This window comes from Lynx canadensis, chromosome B1, assembly GCF_007474595.2.
Source record: "Lynx canadensis isolate LIC74 chromosome B1, mLynCan4.pri.v2, whole genome shotgun sequence".
Lineage (NCBI taxonomy): Eukaryota > Metazoa > Chordata > Mammalia > Carnivora > Felidae > Lynx > Lynx canadensis.
Genome location: NC_044306.2, coordinates 195,134,204 through 195,155,979, shown reverse-complemented (window position 1 = coordinate 195,155,979; position 21,776 = coordinate 195,134,204). Strand labels below are relative to the sequence as shown.

Sequence of the window (21,776 nt, the reverse complement as noted above, 5' to 3'; positions counted from 1 at the left end):
GACTGCCCTCCCAGCTTCTCCAGCTCAGGACAAAGTAACAACACATCACTCAAAGATCAAAATCCACACACAGAGAAGGGCCATAACACGGTAAAGCCCTCTTCCTCATTTGCTTTCGTTCATACCACTTATCACCACCTCCCATGTCATATATTAGTATTTTTATTAACTGTGCCTCGGAAAGAAGAATGAAAGGGGTTTTGGTTCATTACAGTCTCACCAGTGCCTGGAACAGTACTTGGCATGTTGTAAGGCACCTGGAATATGCTGGCTCAAGAATGAATCATATATTGTACATCATATAATCTGATTGAAATAAATTTGTAATAATAACAAAAAGGACCATCTTTAATAGTGCTATCATTTACTCATTGGGTTACTGTAAGGTTTAAATGAGATAGATTACAGAAATTATCTTTTATTTTTTTGGGGGGGGGGGCTTGGTCATAAAATTGGAGATTGCTCAGCTGCTCTCTGCAGGATGATGGCCTCACAACTCTGACACAGGCATTTGTAGTTGGTAGTCAGAAAGTGTGTGTCCTGACTCTGTCCCTGATTATTAACTGGAGACCCTTAGGGTATATGTATAATCTCGCTGAGTCTAGGTACTCTCATCCATAAATTGAAGATAATTAAACTTGCCTCGCAAGGTTATAATGCAAATTAGTTTAAATGATGCAGTGTTTATGAGCATGCCAAGCAAGTACAAGGTCCTCAAAAAAAAAAAAATGACAAAAAACACGGGTGTCTGCATTTATGTAAATTATACCATTGAGCATTACACTTTCTTGAGGGACCAAGTATTACTCCTAAATAATATTTATTATCCTTTTTTCTCATTATAAAGACATACTTACTGTAGAAATTGTGAATCCTCCATAGATATGACAGTTGCTTAGAATTCTACCTCCTTAAAGAACATGACTTATAAAAGCTGTATTTCTTTTTTTTTGAGGTTTCATTGGTAGTATATAGAGCTGATTTACATGTTTATAATTAGAATAATACTGTTAATAAAATTTTTGTGATTATCTCCCTGAGTGAAATCCCCAGGTGGAATAACTGTATAAAAGGGAATGGAAACCATTGGAACTTTGAATGCACTTTGCCTAATTTTCTCAAAAAAAACATGGCATTAATTTATACTAAAGTCAGCAGTATGCATTTGTCTATTTTCCTCACATCCTCATGAACTAGTGAATTGAAGCATGGGGGAAAAGCACAAATACCATCATGATGCACAAACAAAAAATCTTACCATTATTTATTTTTATATTTAATACTATATTTGATTACCATTTTTGATAACGACATCATTACATTTGTAAAAATAAATATTTTTTTCAACTAAAAATGTAAAACCCCATCATCCAATAGTAGTGGTTTCCAACTCTTGCTGCTATGATTCCAGACATCTCTCTATGGATAGAAAGATATAAGGACAGGGAGGTATTTAGAGAACAAAGGAGAGAAGGAAGAAGGGTGAAAATAGGTGCTATTTCATTATTCCTGGATTCTGTGTTGGTGAATTTGTCTACAGGCTGTATTGTGGTGATCATTTTACAATATATGTAAATATCTAACCACTATGGTTTACACCTGAAACTAATGTAATATGTCAATTATATCTCAATTAAAAGGATTTTTTAATAAAAATCTGTTGTAACCCCAAAATCAATACTTACTGCACTTACTTAAGTATTCACTGACGTGCACGAAGCAGCAAAAATGTTGAGTCACACAACTTGAACGTTCCCAGCTGAGGTCAAACAAGCAATGCTCTGTCTTCCTGTTTCAGAGTAAATAAGTGTCCTTTGTGCAGTCCATTTAGGGCCAAAGTTCTTGCATTTTTGTGCTTTTTGTTAGTGATTTCACTACTTAAAATGGCCCACAGGCACAGCAGTAAAGTGCTATCCTGTGCTCCTAAACTCGAGAGGGATATAATGTACCTTATGCTGGAAATGTGTATGTGAGATAAGCTTGTTGCAGCCTGACTTACAAAGCTGTCAGCCCTGAGTTTACTGTTAGTAAATCAACAACATATGTTAAATGTTTGTAAACGTTTAAACATTAATGTAATGATTGGTTGATGAGAAAATGCTGTGATCAGAGGCTTGTAGGAACCTAACCCTGTATTTCCCCTAGGAACAATGGTTCTATGTTTGTTAATTAAGTGTTTGCAATGACTTTACAGAACATACCTACCATGGATATTAAGAATCGACTGTACTTAAGAAAACTTAGAAGTAAGATTTTATAATCTTATACTATAAGTACTCCTATTAATAACAGTATTAAATTTGTTTTTACTTGACTCAATGGTAAAAGTATAAATCATGTAGAATTAAAGGAACTGCTGAAAAGTATTCAATTTTCTTCCCAACAAGAAATATCAATTCCTAAACAATCCCTCTATATTATTAAATCTACAGAGATTAGGGGCGCCTGGGTGGCTCAGTCGGTTAAGCGTCTGACTTCAGCTCAGGTCACGATCTTGCAGTCCGTGAGTTCGAGCCCTGCGTCGGGCTCTGGGCTGATGGCGCAGAGCCTGGAGCCTGCTTCCAATTCTGTGTCTCCCTCTCTCTCTGCCCCTCCCGCATTCATGCTCTGTCTCTCTCTGTCTCAAAAATAAACTTTAAAAAAAAATCTAAAGAGATGAAAATGATTTTGAACTTACTGAAAGGCTCGAGTCATTGTGTTTTTAAACTAAGCTTCAACTTGACCTTTCCTGGACTCTCTGATATGAGGCTATTGGAACACTTATAGCTCCCAACACACACGTCTTCCCTGTACCTCCCACCCTATATTTGTTAAATTATTATTGTGTCATTGTCAAAATCTGGGTCATTCGTGTTTGGAGCTGTGACCATAAATTCTAAAGTTTTTCAGACTTGATCCATTTATAATCTGATTTAATACTCTTCAACAATGCTTTGGAGTGTAGTTTCTCCAATCCTGGACCCTGACTTTGCAATCAAATGGTTTGGTATTCTTGTTCCTATTATTCTTATCATCAGTTCTATTAGAATAGTACTGTGTTGTTATCCTTAAGACAGAGGGACATGCCTTTACAATGAGCACAGAGCACACACACACACACACACACACACACACAGGCATACAGAATACCAAACCACCTCATGCGTGACCAGAATCACCTCCTCCTGATTCTCCCCTACACCCCCTGAGCAGTCCCTCTCACAGGTCACAGCAGACCTGGCAGCAACAGCTACCAATGTCAGGGAAAGCCAGCCACCCTGGGAATAACCGTTTTTGGATCCAGGAGCCACACTCCATGGCACACATTGGCAATCTGAAGCTTCCCTAGAAAGAAACAACTTCCTTGCTATATTTCATGGATTCTAAAATACATTTTTTTTCACATTTTCACATTTCTGAAAATGAAGTGATCATGAATTGATGCTATGTCAGAATTTAATTGGCAATGATTTTTGTTTGTTTCTTAGTGATACACAGAAACAATGATGGCATCTTTAACACACTACTGTGGCACAGACCTGAAAGGCAGCCTGTGAAGAAGGGTGGGGGAACTGCGGGTGATCAACAGAGAAGGAGGTTTGGGTAATTGGGGCAGAAAATGGCAAAGGTGAGTGAGTAGGAAGATTCAGAGTCACGGATGGAGAATATTTTAGTTGAAACACCGTGCAAAGGTCACTTGTCCATGATCATCATCCTCAAATATTTGAAGGGCTGTCATGTGGAAAGAGAGAACACACCCGCTTTGTGCAACTCCTGAGGGCAGAATAAGCACCAACAAATGGAGTAAATGTTGCTGTTTGGGGCTCCAAAAAATAAGGATTTTCAAAGTTTTGTTTTGTAAACAAATTGGATGAACATCCACCTGAGAAAATGAGATTTCTTGGAAGGAGTCGGGAAGAGACATGTTGCTTTCCAAGACATCCCTGCCTTGCATTTGAGATTTGATGTAGCAACTTTTTTTCCAGTTTTAAGATTACAGAATTTTAAGAATTTATGCCCAGTTTAGCCTCCACTAGGGAATTATTTTGTGTAAATAAATAATTTTACATAAAAAGAATAATGGAAACGTGTAGAAAAATATTAATTGTAAAGAAAGATTCCGTCAATATATCCATTCACTGGGATATGGTTAAATAAATCCAATGTGATAAAATATACAGCTGATTAGAATAACCACTACGAAAACCATGTACCAGCAAGGAAAACTATGTGGGAGAAAATCCTCAGTGGGTGAATAAATCACAACAATACATCTTCACTGATTGTACGTAAAAGTATCATGTCTGCAAATGGACAAGGACTAGATAGGAATAGATCCATGAAACAAGAGATTTTATGAGGGGCAGAGTTCTAGGTCAGTCTTTTCCTCTTTTTAATTTTTAACCTCCTGTTGTGAGAAAGTTAGCTCTTGTTCTGAGGGACATAACCTGGGTCCTTTCTAATATGAAAACCTTCCACTGTAGAAGCTCCTGGCATTCCTTCCCAAAACACTTATATCTATAAAGGATAATCTCCAGCTGTTTGGACCTAATTAGGTAATAAACAGACCTGCTATTTCTTTTGGACTAGGGATCCCATAAAGAAATGACTGAGGCAGTACAGGCAATGTGAACCAAGAGATTTGGGGGAACCTCTCACATAATCCCTGTGGACAAAAAGCTCATCATCTAGTGGCAAAAACTGGACCATAAATAATAAATAAAATAGCATAATAAATCATACAATGTAAATGAGCACAAAATAGGGGAGGGGGATTCAGCAGGGAGGAGACAGGAAGTAATTTAGACCTGATGGGAAACATCAAGAAAAAACTACACAGGAAGAATAATTGCTAAGGTTGTTGCTTTATTTTATCTAAATAATAAATGTCCCTGTTTAAAATCAAATAAATTGGTTTATACTGAAAAATGGTAATCTACTGCCCCACTCTCCATCAGATCCCCAGTCCTAGTCCCTAGAGCCAATCCCTTTCAAGTAGTTTACCTACTTCTCCTGGTAATCATTTCCCTATCTCTAAATAAGATGCTTATACTGCTGTGTCTTGTTTTATAAATTTAAGACCTTGTATATTGAATTCCTATCATAGAAGTTAGGCATTTCGCTGTTTTACACCATCCTCAACTTCTTAACTTTTATATATCAAACATACTTAATTATATATCAAATACTGTGGTTTCAAACCTTTTCTCATTGAACTTATAGCTTTTCCTAGAGTTAACTGACTTTTAAAATGTGTTCATTTTTAATGTATTTATCACTACTTTTTAAATTGTTTTTATTTTAATTCCAATGTAGTTAATATACAATGTGACATTAGTTTCAGGTGCACAATATAGTGATTCAACACTTCCATACATCACCCAGTGCTCCTCACAAGTGCCCTCCTTAATCCCCATCACCTATTTCACCCATCCCTCCACTCACTTCCCATCTGGTGACCATCAGTTTGTTCTCTATAGTTAAGTCTCTTGTTCTCTCTCTCTCTCTCTCTCTCTCTCTCTCTCTCTCCTCTTCCTTTTGCTCATTTGTTTTGTTTCTTAAATTCCAACTATGAATGAAATCATATGGTATTTGTCTCTCTCTGATTTGTTTCACTTAGCATTATACTTTAGCTCCATCCATGTTGTTGTGAATGGCAAGAGTTCATTCTTCTTTATGGCTGAATAATATTCCATATATATCACATATTTATCCACTCATCTATCGATGGACATGGGCTGTTTCCATAATTTGGCTATTGTAAACAATGATACTATAAACATAGGGGTGTATGTATCTTTTTGAGTTAGTGTTTTTGTATTTTGGGGGTAAATATCTAGTAGTGTGGTTGCTGGGCCATAGGGTAGATGTATTTTCAACTCCTTTTTTTTAAAAAACGTTTATTTATTTTTGAGAGACAGAGCGTGAGCAGGGAATGGGCAGAGAGAGACACAGAATCAGAAACAGGCTCCAGGCTCTGAGCTGTCAGCACTGAACCCGAAGTGGGGTTCGAACCCACGAACTGCAAGATCATGACCTGAGCTGATGTGGGAGGCTTAACTGACTAAGCCACACAGACACCCCTATTTGTAACTTCTTGAGGAACCTCCATACTGTTTTCCGCAGTTTGCATTCCCACCAACAGTACACGAGGGTTCCTTTTTCTCCACATCCTTGCCAACCTTGTTCTTTTCTTGTCTTTTTATATTAGGCATTCTTACCACCACTTTTTTCCCAATTACCCCAACACAAATGCTCAACCACAGTTTCAAATACTTCATCCATTTCTGCCACCTGCCCTCCCTTCTTCCACTCACCCATCCTGCATCCTCTTTCCCAGTACCCTCAGCCCTCTGTTCCTGTATGGACACATCCATTTCTAGGTCTCCCATACAGCTTTCATGCTTTACCTTCTTTTTTCCACTCCTCTACCCCAGGTGTTAAACACCCCTGTTTTTTAAGCCCACGTCTTCCTCTTTCTTCACTGATTCCTCATTTTATAAAGCACATCCTTTAGTAGCTTCCTAAGAAAAGATGTGTAGTGGGTAAAATTTTTTAAGCCATTCATGTCAGAATATATCTATATGCCACCTTACACCCTCACTGAATAATTTGGTTGAATACAGAACACTATGTTGAATAGAATTATCCCTCTGAATTTTGAAAATATTGCTCTTCTGTTCTAGCATCAGTGTTGCCGTGGTTAACTTTAAAGCCATTTTGAATCCTGAATCTGGTTTCTGTCTCTTTGTCTCTGTCTTTGTCTCTTTTTTGTCTCTCTCTTTCTTCATCTTGGATTCATTCCAAATGTTCTAAAAATTTACCATAATATGCCTTGGTGTACGAGGGTTTTCTTGCATATAAGGAGTCAAGGAGCCTATCAATGTGGCAGCTCACACACTTCCATTACCAAAGACATGCCTACATTATTCCTTTGATTGTTTCCTTCTTTTCATTTTTTTTTTCTCTTTCTGAATCTCCTAATGTATCGATGTAGAAGTCCCTGGATTGAGCTTTTAAATTTCCTATCTTTTCCTTCTTCGTGTCCACAACTTTTCCTTTTGTTGGGCAACAAAGGTGTTTTCAATATTTTGGTGAACTTTTTAATTTGGGGGTGGGGGAGAGTATGAAATAAAAACATCATCTCTTATCCTCCAAGAGTTCTTTACTGTTCTGATGTTTTCTTTTCCAAAGCATCCTACTGAAATTTTCTCAATGCAACAAATCTTCTTACTTTTCTGAAGACACTACTTGCAGATTTTTTGAAGTCTTCCTCTGCTGCCAGAATTATCTCTATTTCACTGAGTTCCTTTTTCATTACTTTTTGTTGGGTTATTTATTTCACTGGTTGGTTGGTTGGTTGGTTGGTGGCTTTTTGTTTCTATTTTTCTTTCCGCCTGTCTTCATCACTTCCTGTCGAAGGCCTTCCTCAAATGCCTAGTTACCCTGGGTTGTCCATTAGCTTTTTAAATGTAAAGCACCAAAAGTTTTGTGTGAAGCACTATAAGCGCAGGCACAGACTTAATCTGGGGGTTTTATTTGGGGTAATGAAAGGGCATGCCATCCTTGTGAATGAAAAACTCCATATGTCTGTCTCTGGAAATACTTTCTCTGGAGCTACTTCGTTTCTCCACAAAATGATCTTCCAATCTGATGTTAGAGAGATTCAGGAACGGGATATATGCTTGGACGCTGGCCTTCCATGGCAATAAGGGAAGGGTGCTGAGGGTCTCATGGTTTGTTACATAGATCATCCTTAATCCTCTGCTCTGGCCCCATTCCATACCACCTTGCTCTCCCCAGATCCTGGTGACCCTGAGACCAGAGTCTCGCTAGTTTAATTCTCCAAAGGCGAGAAAGAAACTGTCTTTTGGCTCTGAAGAGTTACGGAAGGACCTCGGTGTCTGCCAGCCACCCAGTTTTCCCCCGTCCCCCCCCCCAGATCTTCTGGTGCCCCTGGTGCTCTTCTTGTAGAGCCTCTTAGAGGCTCCATAGCAAGTCACCTGCAGGTACTTAAGTGGGAGCGTCCCCTAGTCTTCCAAGTTCTTTGCCGTGTCTTCATCTGTCTTCTATCTTCAGAATAGTGGTTGAGCCATTCCATTCATTATTGCCTCCCCCCCCGCCCGGTTTTATTGTCCTTGCCATATCTACCCACTGCTACCACTATTTTAAGGACTAAGCGAAGGAGAAGAGATCAACCTGTGGGGACAGTGTGCTATGGTTTACTAGAAGCCTGTGTCAATTTCAAAGGCACACTGGAGTTATCTAAAGTGGAGGGAGTAGAAGGAGCAGTCCAGGCCGATTTCTAAATGATGGTCTTCTGGAAGATATATAAAATAATCTACCCATGGATAAGATCTTCTGCCCGCACTCAATTTTCAAGGTCAAGATCTGGAAGGATACACACGTCATCCCCAGTCTCTTACTGTGTAGCTGTGTACCTGTTGGGAAAATATCTGGATTTCCATTTCCTCGTCTGTCAACCATGGAGAGTAACCGGACCGACTCATAATTTTGCTGAACCAATTAAAGGAAATGATGCCTTGTGAAGAGTTTAGCACCACATATAGCAAATAGTAAGCACCAAATAAACATCAACTACTGTCATTAACATCACCATCTAATCAAATACACAGGATCATCTACACAAATACACAGTAGTAAGGGAAGTTTGGCTAAAGAGACTGGCAAAAATAATTTAGATAGGCAGAGCAGAAAATTGTATGAAGAGTCAGTGATGGAGGTATATGAGAGCCTTACGTTGGATGGTGTTTCCTGACCGAACTAGAGTCATTTGAAAGGTTAAACTAAGCGTGAGTACTTGTGTAAGGTGTTATTTAGAAACTCTCACACAGGTACTTATTAAATGGCAGCCATTTTGTTATCATTGTTAAATGTGGTAAGAGTGGGACAAAGAAGGCACCATCAAAGCTCAGAAGTGGGAAGCTGGGATTACCTTGCAAAGGAGATTGACTGTCAGGCTTAAAAGCTGGCCTAGAGGCACTCTGATCTGCCAGGCAATCCCCGGGAATAATGAGGAGCTCCACGGTGTCCCCTACAGGGCCTCGTACCTGCCTCAAAACCTCTCATTACCCATTCATCTCTTTTCCTCGAGAGACTATAGTTGTGAGTGGGAAGCACCCAGTGGGTCTAATTCCCAGCTCCTACCACAGTATCCAGACACAGTAGGTTTTGCTAATAAATACAAACTGCTCAAATTCCCTCCATAAACATTTTGAAGAAGAGCGTGAGGGGACAGGAAGGATAGAAAATAGCTGGTTTGACATGCTTTTCATTTCATGCTCATGCCCCTAAATAGTCCATGTCGAGACCTTTTTAAACAAAGTTTGTAATGCATAAAGTAGGCACACTGAGCGTCACCTAAGTAAGCAACCCAATTTGACTCCAACTCTTTTCACACATCCCCGAGGCTGGCAAATCCCACAGGAGCCTCCCTGGCAGCACTGATCTCCCACTGTACAAAAGAGTTGATAGCAAAGTGTTTCAGGAAAAGCCTGCAGTGCTGACTTACTCCTTTTTACCTCGTGCATTTAGCATTCTTTTCTTGTTAGCTAGACATTTTGTCACAGATTATTACAATGAAACAATGCTTGTTAAAACAAATGAGGAAAGATGCTCTCTGTAATGTCTTGAATGTTACTCTTTATAGACTCACCAAATTGCAGGATTCAACAATGTTCCCTGTCACCAAAGGGAGCGAGTAACTTTTTCTGCATAGTACCCAGGGTTGAGAAGCAGCCCATGGTGGAACCTTAAGCTTTGAAGGTGCATTTATAGTTCTCCAAGTGTTATCGTGTATTTATATCATTTGGTTCTAGCCAACTATCCGGTGGGAATAAGTTCCATTCCTGCAGTGGAAAAGCAAGGACTCAGCGAGGTTTGGGTGACTCAAGCCAAGGTCACACAAGGTATTGAGAGCACACAGCATGGCAGAAAAGTAGCTGGACGAGTAGCAGTCTGGGGAGAAGGAGACCTGAGTTCTCTTCCTGGCTGTGAATCTAATAACCTATGCAACCCTGGGAGAGGTACCTCATCATTGTGGACCTCAGATTTCTTATTTGACAAATGAGAAGGGTAAGCTAAGAATTCTCCCAAACTTAATATGCTGGACTTTCTGAGCTCCTTCCAAAGTACAGGACCAGGTAGCTTATCCTGTGGGATTAAACCTCTTCTATTACTAAACAACCCGATACATCTCTGCTCCTTGATTTCTGTTGCTTACCTTGGACAACGAACCACATACAAACCGTGTGAGCATCTGCTATTGGTCAGGCATTATGCTACACAGTCATGATCCCAAGGTGAAGAAACCTTGTGCCTGCCACCGAGAAACTTACTGCCTAGAGGAGGCACATAAGTGCCATGAGCCATGTCAGGGAGGCAGTAATGAAGAGGCGATGGGCAAGGTGCTGAGGACGTATTTTAAAAGGCAAGCTCAGGTCTGTCTTCCTGAAGTAGTGATGTTTGCATTGACTCTCGTTAACCAACAGGAAACAATGGAGAATAGCAAGCGCACTGTCAAGAAGGTAGAATGCATCCAGAGAACAGCCAGTCCTAGAATTGGGACAAACGTGCGGAAAGAAAAGAGATATATAACAAGAGATACCATTCACCTTTGTTTTAGGTATGTTCTGCCTTGCTCCCAAAAGGATTTGAAGTGGTTGAAGTAAGAATAGAAACAAAGCAGCAATAACAAAACAACAATTCAGAATGGCTTAAATATTAAGGGACTATATCTGGTTCAGAAGAGATGGCAATGAGAAATAACAGAGTTAGATCTTTCTAATTTGTAGATTCTGGTACACACACACACACACACACACATACACATCTAAAATTTTTGAAATAATAGTAACCTTTTCTAGATACCAATGCATCTTTAAAAACTCCAGTGTGTTGATGAGACTCTGGAGTGGATATCTATTTTTAGTTTTATTTTGTGCCTAGCAGCAAAGGAGAAGCCTAGAGACCAGTGAGACCTCAGGATTCACTAACCGAGAGACTCTAGCTCAGCTCCTCTGCATTTTGTGATCATCTTTTCCTTGGTGTTTTTACTTCCCTCCAACTCCAGTAGTTTCCTAAGTGGAGATAGAAACGCCTGGCCCAAGAAACTAAACTACCCCTTGTCTCTCTGGCCTGAAATGGGTCACACACCCATTTGTGGGTCAGCCCTCAAGTCCAGGGACCTGCCAGGTGCTGACTGTCTTAGGCCTGCATTCCTGAACCACTGTGCCAGCATCGGAGGGATTAGCCCTGGACTGTTCAGCCCATCTCTGGTGCTGAGGACGGAGCCAGCCTCCCGGAAACCGCGGGCTGGGATGGGAAAGGGTACATCAGTGAATGCACAGGGGGATAATTTACAAATGATGAAGAAAAGGACGGATACGAGATATATAAACAATGTCCTCTGCGCTTAGACTACATTAAAAAGCGAGGGGCGCCTGGGTGGCTCAGTCGGTTAAGCGTCTGACTTCCGCTCAGGTCATGATCTCGCGGTTTGTGAATTGTAGCCCCGTGTCAGGTTCTGTGCTAACAGCTCAGAGCCCGGAGCCTCCTTCAGATTCTGTGTATCCTCTTCTCTCTGCCCCTCCCATGCTCATGCTCATGCTCTGTCTCTCAATAATAAATAAACATTTTAAAAAAAATTTTTAAAGAATACATTAAAACACGATATAGACACTGTGATGCAATGCAATACTATTATATTATATATAACCATATATACTATGTAACAATACATAATGGGATTATGTTATAAATAAAAAAATAAAGGTGAAAGGATAATAAAGATAAAATAGTAAGATGCAAACAATAAGAATGATACTAGACAGACTCCAAACAGTAAAAGTCCCATACAGATATTGAAGATTAAATGGCAATTTAGTTTTGAGCTTCCTGGCAAACAAAGCAAAGAAGGAAGAATGATCAGTTAAAAGGAGTCATGGTATACTTTGGAAGAGCAAAGCTATTTCTGGCCCCAAGACCTCAGAGAAATTCTGTTTTTCCCATGGGTTTTCAAAAAAGGATCACTAAATGATATTATGGAGCTCTTAGTAACATCTCTACCGTGGACATAGTAGCACATTTTAAAACATCTATCAAGGCCAACTCAAATTTAATTTAGGCTGCTCTGAGGTTTGTAATCCACACCAAAGCAAATCCAAACTCTTGAATGCCTAGGATTAATCCAAGCATGAAGTCTAAACTTATCAGAGCCGTATTTTTCAAACCGGGATAAAATGAGCACCCCAGGGGATACAACAGGAGATAAAAATGGCATACATTCCTGGTGATAGGTAGGAAACCATTTAGGCCTGGCTTTTTCTTGCCCATAAAGGATTTAAAACATTAACTGTTTATTTTTTTTAAAAAAGTCAACACACATATATACAGAATAGAATATAAGTACATAAATGCTTTGAAAAGGGAAGCATGAAACCTCAGCAAAGGGAATATCCCTCATGTGTGAACAGCCCTTGGTTTACATGCCCTGACCCCCAGAGGGGGGCTATCATGCACTTTTCCCCCCTTGTGGTTTGTGGAGGGGAAGACTTGAAACCACTTTCCCCTGCAACCCCTTCGCTGGCCACCTGCTAGTCACCTCTTGTACCTTCTGGTATTTCTCCCATTATGTCACTCCTCACATTTTATTGCAGTTACTTGTTTAATATCTCTCTTCCCTGTTATTAAGTGAGGGATTGGCTGCCTTGACACTTCAGTTCCCGGTACAGTGGCTGGTCTGGCATAAGGGGTCAGTGGATTAATAAGTTAATGAACTAAAGATATCTGCTCGCTCTGGGTTGAATTGTTTCCCCCCAAAATTCATAAAAAGTCCCAACCTCAGAATGCGACTTTATTTGGAGATAGTCTTTACAGAGCTAACTGAGCTAAAATTAGGTCAATAGGGTGGGCCCTACCTTAATCCAGTATGACTGGTGTCCTTATAAAAAAAAGGGGGTAAGTTGAAGAGACCTGCACAGAGGGAAGATGATGTGAAAGCAGAGCCAAGAAGAAAAGCCTGGAAAGGATTCTTCGCTCACGGCCCTCAGAAGGAACCAACCATGTTGACAGATTGATCTGGGACTCCTGGTTTCAGAACTTCGAGACAATGACTTTCAGTTGTTGAAGCCACTCCATTTACAGTTCTTTATTATGGCAACCCTAGCCAAGGAACACAGTGAGCCCCAGATCCTTCAGATGACTGCCCCCTCCATGAATATGTTTCCTCCAAAAGGGCATGTGATGGAATCAAGTCCTTTGCAAAGACAGTGAGGATGGCATTGCCTTTCTCCGCAGCCATTGTTGTGGTGACAAGGCAAAGTCTGTTTGGGGAGATGGAGGTGTGCTCCAGGAACAAGGGCTTCCTTCTCCCCTCGTCCCCGTTCCAAGCCCTGTATCTGATGGGTGCACATAGACCACCTCGTTCATATATGAGTTCTAATGTTAACTAGCTGTGTGACTTGGGGCCAGCTGATCAACCTCTCCCTGTCCCCTCATCCTAAGGAAGAAAAGATATGATATACCTAAATAAAAAACCAGAGTACAGCATGTAGAAACTCCTCATATGGTGCTCAATATGTAATAGAACTCCAGAAATGTAAGTCTCCTTCCTTGCTCTCTCGCTGACCTTGTAAATGGGATACATAGTTCCCCACAGAAGGAATAAACAGACTTCTTAATACAATTTCAAGACACCTTTTTATTTTAATATTATAAGCTGACTGCCTTCTACATTAGGCAGAAAATCAAGGAGATAGTTTGAGTAAAAAGGTTAACAAATAAGTGCCATTTTATTTTGGAAAGAACTAAATTATTATGAACTAAACATCCAAACTAGTATCTTAAAATTTTTCATTATAAAGCAATCCTGGTCCATTGAGTTTCCTTATAAACTTTGGCTGAGGTTCACACTTCAAACAAATGTTTTTAATTTCATCATACACTACCAAACCAACCAAATCATTGCATGTGTAAACTTAACCTCCATATCTTGCAAATGTGTTTTTTTTTTTCTAATGCCTTACTCTGTGTGATTTTCATTGTTCAATTTTTTTTCTTTTATATTCTTCTCAGTAGCTGAGTGTTCCTTAAACCAAGCAGAGACCAAAAAGGAATAACATTCTCAATCATGGGTTTGAGGCTGTTTGATTCCAGTGATTACTTCCTAAAGGTTAAAGCCAAATAGAAACTCCTTTTCCAGAACTAGCAATAAATAGATGATTTGGGTACAAATTGGTTTGCCATGAAGGAATATATGAAATTCAGTACTATTATATATTCCAAGCCCTACACATCTTTGCATTCTGTTTCGCTTAGTATGATATTATTAACAATTATTCAGCTGGGCCAAACATGATGTAAAAATTAAAGAATTCTACTAATACATACTTAGCATCATCTATAAGAGCATTCAGTTACCTGCCACACATTTGAAATTCAGGTGTATATTGTAAAGTGTTCAACAAATTTAAAGTCATTATTGAACTAAATGCTAACTAACTTCGATGTAAATTTAATTTTTTTTTTTTTTTAAATAAGAGAAGGCAAGCCAGGGTCACTCAAGGCAGGGACATTTAGAGTAAAAGAAGTACTAGTTGACATCCTTACAACAAACAAGGGAGACAGAAAAACCGCAGAACTTGGTCACAAGCCCATAAAACCCCAGCATTCATTTCTTATAGAGGCACAGAGGGCTAAATGTATCACAGGCCCCAGGACATAACTATGATACAACCCAATAGAAAAAAAAAAAAAAAATAGGGCAGCTTCAGAGTTTCCTTGAAGGGCAGGGGTTAGGAACCACATACTCTGAAGGGCCCCTGATTAGCCAGGTCTCTTGAGAATAGCCATATAATCTCTCAAAGGCCTTCTCTATCTCTAAAATGAAAATAGTGATTCTGTCACTGCTTACTGCAGAAGCTTGTGGTGGAGATCAAAAGTAAGTGAGCCCTGTAGAGTCACTGACATGATTTCACACCTTGACCTGCCCTTTCTCTTCTCGGCTTCCAGGACCCCAGACTGTCCTGTTTCCTTCACATTTGTTGGCTAGTCCTGCTCAGCCTTCCATGCTGGTTCCACTCTCTGATCTCTAAATTTTGGAGTACCCTAGAGTTCAGTCCTCATTCTTTTTCTCTTCTCTATCTGCAGTCTCTCCCTAGGTAATCTCCAAGCTTTAAGCATGACTCATTTTGCTGGTCATCTCCACATTTATGTTTCCAGTCCTAACTTCCCTTCTGAACTCCAGACTTCTAAACCCAACTACAGACTTGACATCTCCACTTGATGTCAAATAGGTATCTCAGACTTTAGATGGCTAAAATAGACCTCTTGATTCTTCATCATCCTAGTCCTCCCTATTTTAGCCAATGCCATCCACTGAACTGCTCACACTAAAAATATCTAGGAGTTATCTTGAGTCCAGTCTTCCTGTCTTCTCTCTCATCCAATCCATCGGCAAGACCTAGCAACACTATCTCTGAAGCAGATCTCAAATCTGTCCACTTCTGTCTACATCTTCCACCACTGCCCTGGTCCAGCCCACCATCTTTGCTCATCTGAATGTCTATAATCAATTCTGAACTAGTTCCCCACTCTACCTATTGCCCTCTGCAATTTTTTTTAACATTTATTATAACTTTTATGTAAATCTATTATTTATAAACAATGTATACAATAAAGACAGAATTTTAATGTAAATATCTACCAAACAGTAAAAATATGCATGTGTATATAGAATCATAAAAACTGAACAAAGGCTTAGAAGGATACCCACAGAATCTATGTTGCATTTAACTTCTTAGACAGAAAGTAGGGTAGGAATGAAGGACAAAATGGACTTTACTTTTACACATAGTATTCCCTTTTTTTTTTTATTAAAAACTGTAAGAACTTTAAATGAACACATAAGTATGTTAAAATGTCAATTCTCAGTTGGACATTTGGATATTATTCTCTGTAAATTTATCCTAATGTTCTCAATAAAAAGAACATAAACACATAGAAGGGAAGATAAAGAACAATAAGTTAAAAGGGAAAATATCCCTGAGCCCAAGAATGCATTAAAAATTTAAATATATTCTATGCATAAACAGCTGGCAAAATATTTCAACTTTGTGAAAACAAAAAAGGAAAGTCTTGCCCTATTCCTGATTTTAATTGGAATGTTTCTATTTGCCTCCACATTGTACAAAATCTTGAAGATGTAAATCATATCATAACCTGTTTCAATCCTCCAATGGCTTCCCAGCATGTTTAGAGTCAAATTCAAATTCCTTCCTGTGACCCACAAAGTCCTACCTTATCTGGCTTTTGACCATCTCTCCAACCCTCCTCTGCTCTTTTAATCATCTCACAACCTCATCTAGTTCCTGGCCATGCTGCCCTTCTCTCTGTCAGACACATGTTGTTTTCCATGTGAAGCCTCTTGCTTTGGTCCCTCCTCTGCCTGGACTTCTTTTTTCCCCAGAATCTTCTTGTCATGCAAACCTTTCCAGATATGGCGACCTTGAAGAGACTTCCCTTGATCGGGTGATCTGAAGGAACCACCCTGACATTCTTGATCATACCACCCCGTTGTAACTCTCTCCACAGCAATAACTGCAGCCTGATCTTTCACTGTGTGTTTATGGATTGGTTTTTCCTTCACTGCATCCCCTTCACCCCCCTCCTCTTCCCAGAACATAAATTCAATGACTGCAGAAGCCATATATCCCCAGCACCAAGAACTGTGCTTGGCACATACAGGGTTTATTAGTGTATTATTGGTGCATAACAAATCACATCATTTTAGTTCCTTAATCCAACACCCATTTATTACCTCACAGTCCTGCAGGTCAGGAGTCCAAGTCCAGGGTGGCTAGGTCTACAACTTGCTCAGGGCATTAGAAGCTGAAATCAAGGTGTGAGCCAGGCTGAGTTCTTTTCTGGGTGCTCTAGAGAAGAATCTGCTTCCAAGTTCATTCAGTCTGTTGACAAAATCCAACCCCATGAGACTGTAAGACTGAGGTCTTCATTCCCCTGCTAACTGTCATCCAGGAGCCATCCTTAGCTCCTAGAGGCCACCCAAGTTCCTTAACATGTGGCCTCCTCCACGTTTAAGGCTCAACTGCACACTAAACCCTTCTTGTGCTTTGAATATCTGACTTCCTCTTCAATAACCAGCTGGAAAACTGTTTTCAAAGGAGTCATGTGATTCAATGAGGCCTACCTGGATAATCTCTTGACCTTAAGGTCAGGAGACCTGACCTTCAAGGACTTCCTGACTTGTCAAGGAATATAGCCCAATTACAGGAGAAAAATCTATCATATCTGCAATCCTGGGGACTATATAAAACATGTACACTGGGGGCAGGGAATCTTGGCCCCCCATTTCAGAGCTCTGCCTACTTGCACACAGGGTACTCCACAGACATTTGTTGAATGAAAAAAGTGAATAACAGATGTGCTCATTTAAAATCATAAATAACATCGCAAATGTTAGCATTAAAGTAATTACGAGTCATAAAGACGTCCCTGTGACATCATGAAAAGGCTAAAGTGGGTATGATTGCCATTGTGCCATTGATAGTCCATCAAGGCAAGGTTATTTTTTTTAATGTTTATTTATTTTTAAGAGAGACAGAGACAGAGCACGAGCTGGAGAGGGCAGAGAGAAAGGGAGACACAGAATCTGAAGCAGGCTCCAGGCTCTGAGCTGTCTGTCAGCACAGAGCCCAACGTGGGGCTTGAACCCACGAACCAGGAGATCATGACCTGAGCCGAAGTCAGACACTCAACCAACTGAGCCACCCAGGCGCCCCAAGGCTATTTTTTATTTAAATTTGGGGGCTCAGAAAGATAGACTCTAGTCAGCTGGCAAAGTTAAAAATGATGAAAATGAATACAAGTAAACAAAAGCCATAAGCTAATCAACAAGGGTTGGTTTCTATTTGGCTCAGCTACTTGCTAGCTCTGACTTTGGGCCATTTATTTTATGTATTCAGTTCAGGTTTCTTCTTCCTTCCCTCCCTCCTTCCCTCCTTTCCTTTTTCCTTCCTTCCTTCCTTCCTTCCTTCCTTCCTTCCTTCCTTCCTTTCCTAAATGTTTATTTATTTTGAAAGAGAGAGAGAGCCCATGCATGTGAACAAGACCAGGAGGGGCAAGGGAAGAGGGAGAGAGAATCCCAAGCAGGCTCTGAGCTATCAGGGTAGAGCCCAACACAGACCCTTAACTGACTGAGCCACCCAGGCACCACTGAGGTTTCTTCTTTCTAAAATGGGTAGCAATTTCACAGGTGGTCCAGGGGTTTAAATTACTAGAAGCAGGTACATTACCCAGTGCATTTTCCAGAGAATAACATTTGTTTGCTAATTATCCCCCAGTAGTCTGGAGAAGTTAGCTGTTCAGAATGACAATTCACAGACTTGCTTCATCCAGGCAAGGTTTTCTAGTGGAGTTGCAGGAGTAGGCTCTAACGTCAGAAAATTAGCCAAAATTCTTGAAAATATTCTTGAAAATCCCTTAGGAAGTTGCCACATTGAGGATTTTCTCTCTTAGCAAATTCAGTGCAGCCAGTTTCCTTCTCGTCTTGGGGGGGAAACTCTTATTTCTTTAGCTGGGTATCATGCAAAGTAATGGAGCAAAATTTAGTGAATATATTTAAAAGGGGTGGGGGGCTAACTAAGAAATAGATTCTTAACTATAGAGAACAAACTGAGGGTCACCAGAGGGGAGGTGGGGGGGATGGGGGAAATAGGTGATGGGGATTAAGGAGGGCACTTGTGATGAGCACTGGGTGATGTATGGAAGTGTTGAATCACTATATTGTGCACCTGAAACTAATGTCACACTGTATGTTAACTAAGTGGAATTTAAATAAAAACATACAAAAAAATACTTATCTTTAAATACTTCAATCTCAGCTTAGTGAAGGACTCCTAATATAAGAGACAACACCAGGCAGTGGAAGTAAATTGTAGCCCTGCCACACTAGTTATGTGATGTGAGAAAAGTTCACATAATTTCTCTGTACCTCAGTGTTCTCATCTGCAGAATGAAAATAATTCACCGCAGAGCTGAGGTCAGGACTAAGTGATTCAGCATATGTAAAATGCTTAGAACTATGCCTGGCATGAAATAAATGCCACAGAACATTTATTGGACAAAAATTCCTTTTTTTTTCTTTTTTTTTTTTTTTAATTTTTTTTTTCAACGTTTATTTATTTTTGGGACAGAGAGAGACAGAGCATGAACGGGGGAGGGGCAGAGAGAGAGGGAGACACAGAATCGGAAACAGGCTCCAGGCTCCGAGCCATCAGCCCAGAGCCTGACGCGGGGCTCGAACTCACGGACCGCGAGATCGTGACCTGGCTGAAGTCGGACGCTTAACCGACTGCGCCACCCAGGCGCCCCATTTTTTTTTTTTTTTTTTTTTTTTTTTTTTTTTTTTTGGTGAACTACTGTATCAACTCAGGCTCTCTGAGAGACAGACACCAAGAATGGACACAGAAGTCTTCCTGGGAAGAACACCTATAAGATAAGGGAGGAGGGAGCAGAGGGAGAGCATTCAGACCATGACCCAAGTCAGACGCCGGTGAAAGGAGAGAGGGAAGGAAGGAGGACCCGTTGGGAAGAGCCTCAGACCACAGTGTGATTCTCAGAAAGCCTCAACCAGGCCAGCGGGGGTTCCACAAGTAAACACTGCCTGCTGGAGGAACCCCATGTCAGGGAGGAAAGGCCTGGCTCTTGTGCCCCTGCCATGCTCAAATGTTGGCTAGGAATCGAGGGGAAGCAGGGCCATGGCACCATCAGATAGGAAAAGTCCAACAGCTGCTATCAGCTGAGGTCCCCACAGCAGGTTCTCTGGAGGGAAGGTCCGCGTGGCATACCTCCACACCGCCATCGCCCCTGTGACTGCATTTAGACGAATGGAATTCACACATGACGCGATGTCTGCTGAGCAAGGTTTGGTTAGGCCATCATTTAAAGAACATCGCTGTGAGGTTGGCACTGCACTGGGCAGCTGGCAGGCTTTACCACACGCCTTATTGCTCTTGAAGGACCAGCCGGGAGGAAGCAGCTGAGGCTAGTGTTGGTCCTCTGGTGGGATCCATCAATAGGGAAAGTAGCTACGTTGCCAATTGAATGTGTCTGGAAACTAAAGCATTGAACCCTTACCGGATGAGGCATTTGCTGAGCGTGGACTCCAGGGGTGAGCAACCCCCTTTTGTATGAAGGCGAATTCAGGCATAATACGTATGTATGTACGTATGGGATGGTTATGTGGGTATGGCGTGTGTGTGTGTGTGTGCGTGTGTGTGTGTGTGTGTGTGCATTATTTGGAGGCCATGTTTCTTTCACTCAAAAGGAAAATAGCCATATTGGGCTCCACAGAAAAAAAACATCTATTCTTGGAACTCGAATTACCTACCCACTTTATTGAATAGAAGAACGTTAACTTTAGCATTGCTTTTTAGCCACCAAAATTATAATACCTACATTTCTTTGAAAAGCATCAATAACACGGCAACTTTCTAAGTTTTCCCTCTTGAAATGAGCTCATGGACCATATTCTGAAGCTCAGCAGCCCCAACTGGCCCTCGACACTGTGTGTTGACCACAGTTCTGTTCTATACCTTGCACTGCAAGGGCACAGGCATACAGAACCCAAAGACTCAGTGCCACACTTGGAAGGACACAGCATATTGGGCAAAACAGACAAGGAAAAAAGAGCTATAAGAGGTCTTTGGAAGGACTCTGGAAACTCAGAGAATAGAGCCACAAGTAGTGATTATGGGAACAGCAGTGATGAGCTGAGACCTCCAGACAGCAGCCTGCTCTGCCCTGACAGCCTGCTGCACACACCTGACAGCCAACTTTTCCTCATCTTACTCTAAACCTTGGCTTCTTGCTTCACCTTGGCTCTCTCACTACAGACAGGGTCAGTGTGATCCTTGCCACCCCTGGTTCCTGAGTGATGCTGTCCTACATCCATCCATCCATCCATCCATCCATCCATCCATCTTTAATCAAGGACATAATTAGGCACAGGATTCATTTATATCACAATTTTGTGCTAACATCAGGTCCCTTACACAACAAATATCTATTTTGCTATGTTAATTTGTAATATTAACCATTCATATCACTTGGAGAGTGAATGGAAAGATAAGGAAATAAATTCCAGTAATTATAAGTGACCTGTTTTCTCAGCTATATTTTGCAGAGATGGCAACTCAAGGTTGAAAGAGCGTGAGCGTAGTGGCGTAATCTCAGAATTTCCTGTAGATAACCTGGACGACTTTCTGAATCTCATTTTCTCGATCATAATCTGAGAGGTAGAGATAATGCCAGCCATCTTGCGAAGTAAGTGTTAAATTCTATATCAAAGGGAAAGTATCGTGATTGGATTAGAGTAAAATAAAATGCAGAAAATAAACGTATATATCTGCAAAAACAGGGGATTTTAATTTTTTTCAAATAAGCTGGAGGTAGGACAAGCCTTCCTAAACAAGTCAAAAAGTTCAGAAATTACAAGGGAAAAATATAATAGACGTGAACATATACAAATTATTAACCTCTACGTGGTAATATATACATGAACAAAATTCTTAAGCATGTAACAGACCAGGAAAAAAATAGTTGCATAGTCTATAACTAACAAAGATCAATAACCATAGTATTTAGTGAATTCCTTCCAATTAATAAGAAAAATATAGGGGCATCTGTGTGGCCCAGTTGGTTAAGTGCCTGACTTCGGCTCAGGGCATGATCTCACAGTTGGTGAGTTTGAGCCTCGC

General features: G+C 40.5%; 1 non-coding gene across 1 annotated transcript; it reads right to left on the bottom strand.

The window, feature by feature from the left end:
* Window positions 1–17,708: 17,708 nt before the first annotated feature.
* On the bottom strand, window positions 17,709–17,793 carry TRNAR-UCG. Its single transcript has one exon. It is a non-coding gene; the product is annotated as a tRNA-Arg (tRNA).
* Between the last annotated feature and the right edge of the window lie 3,983 nt (window positions 17,794–21,776).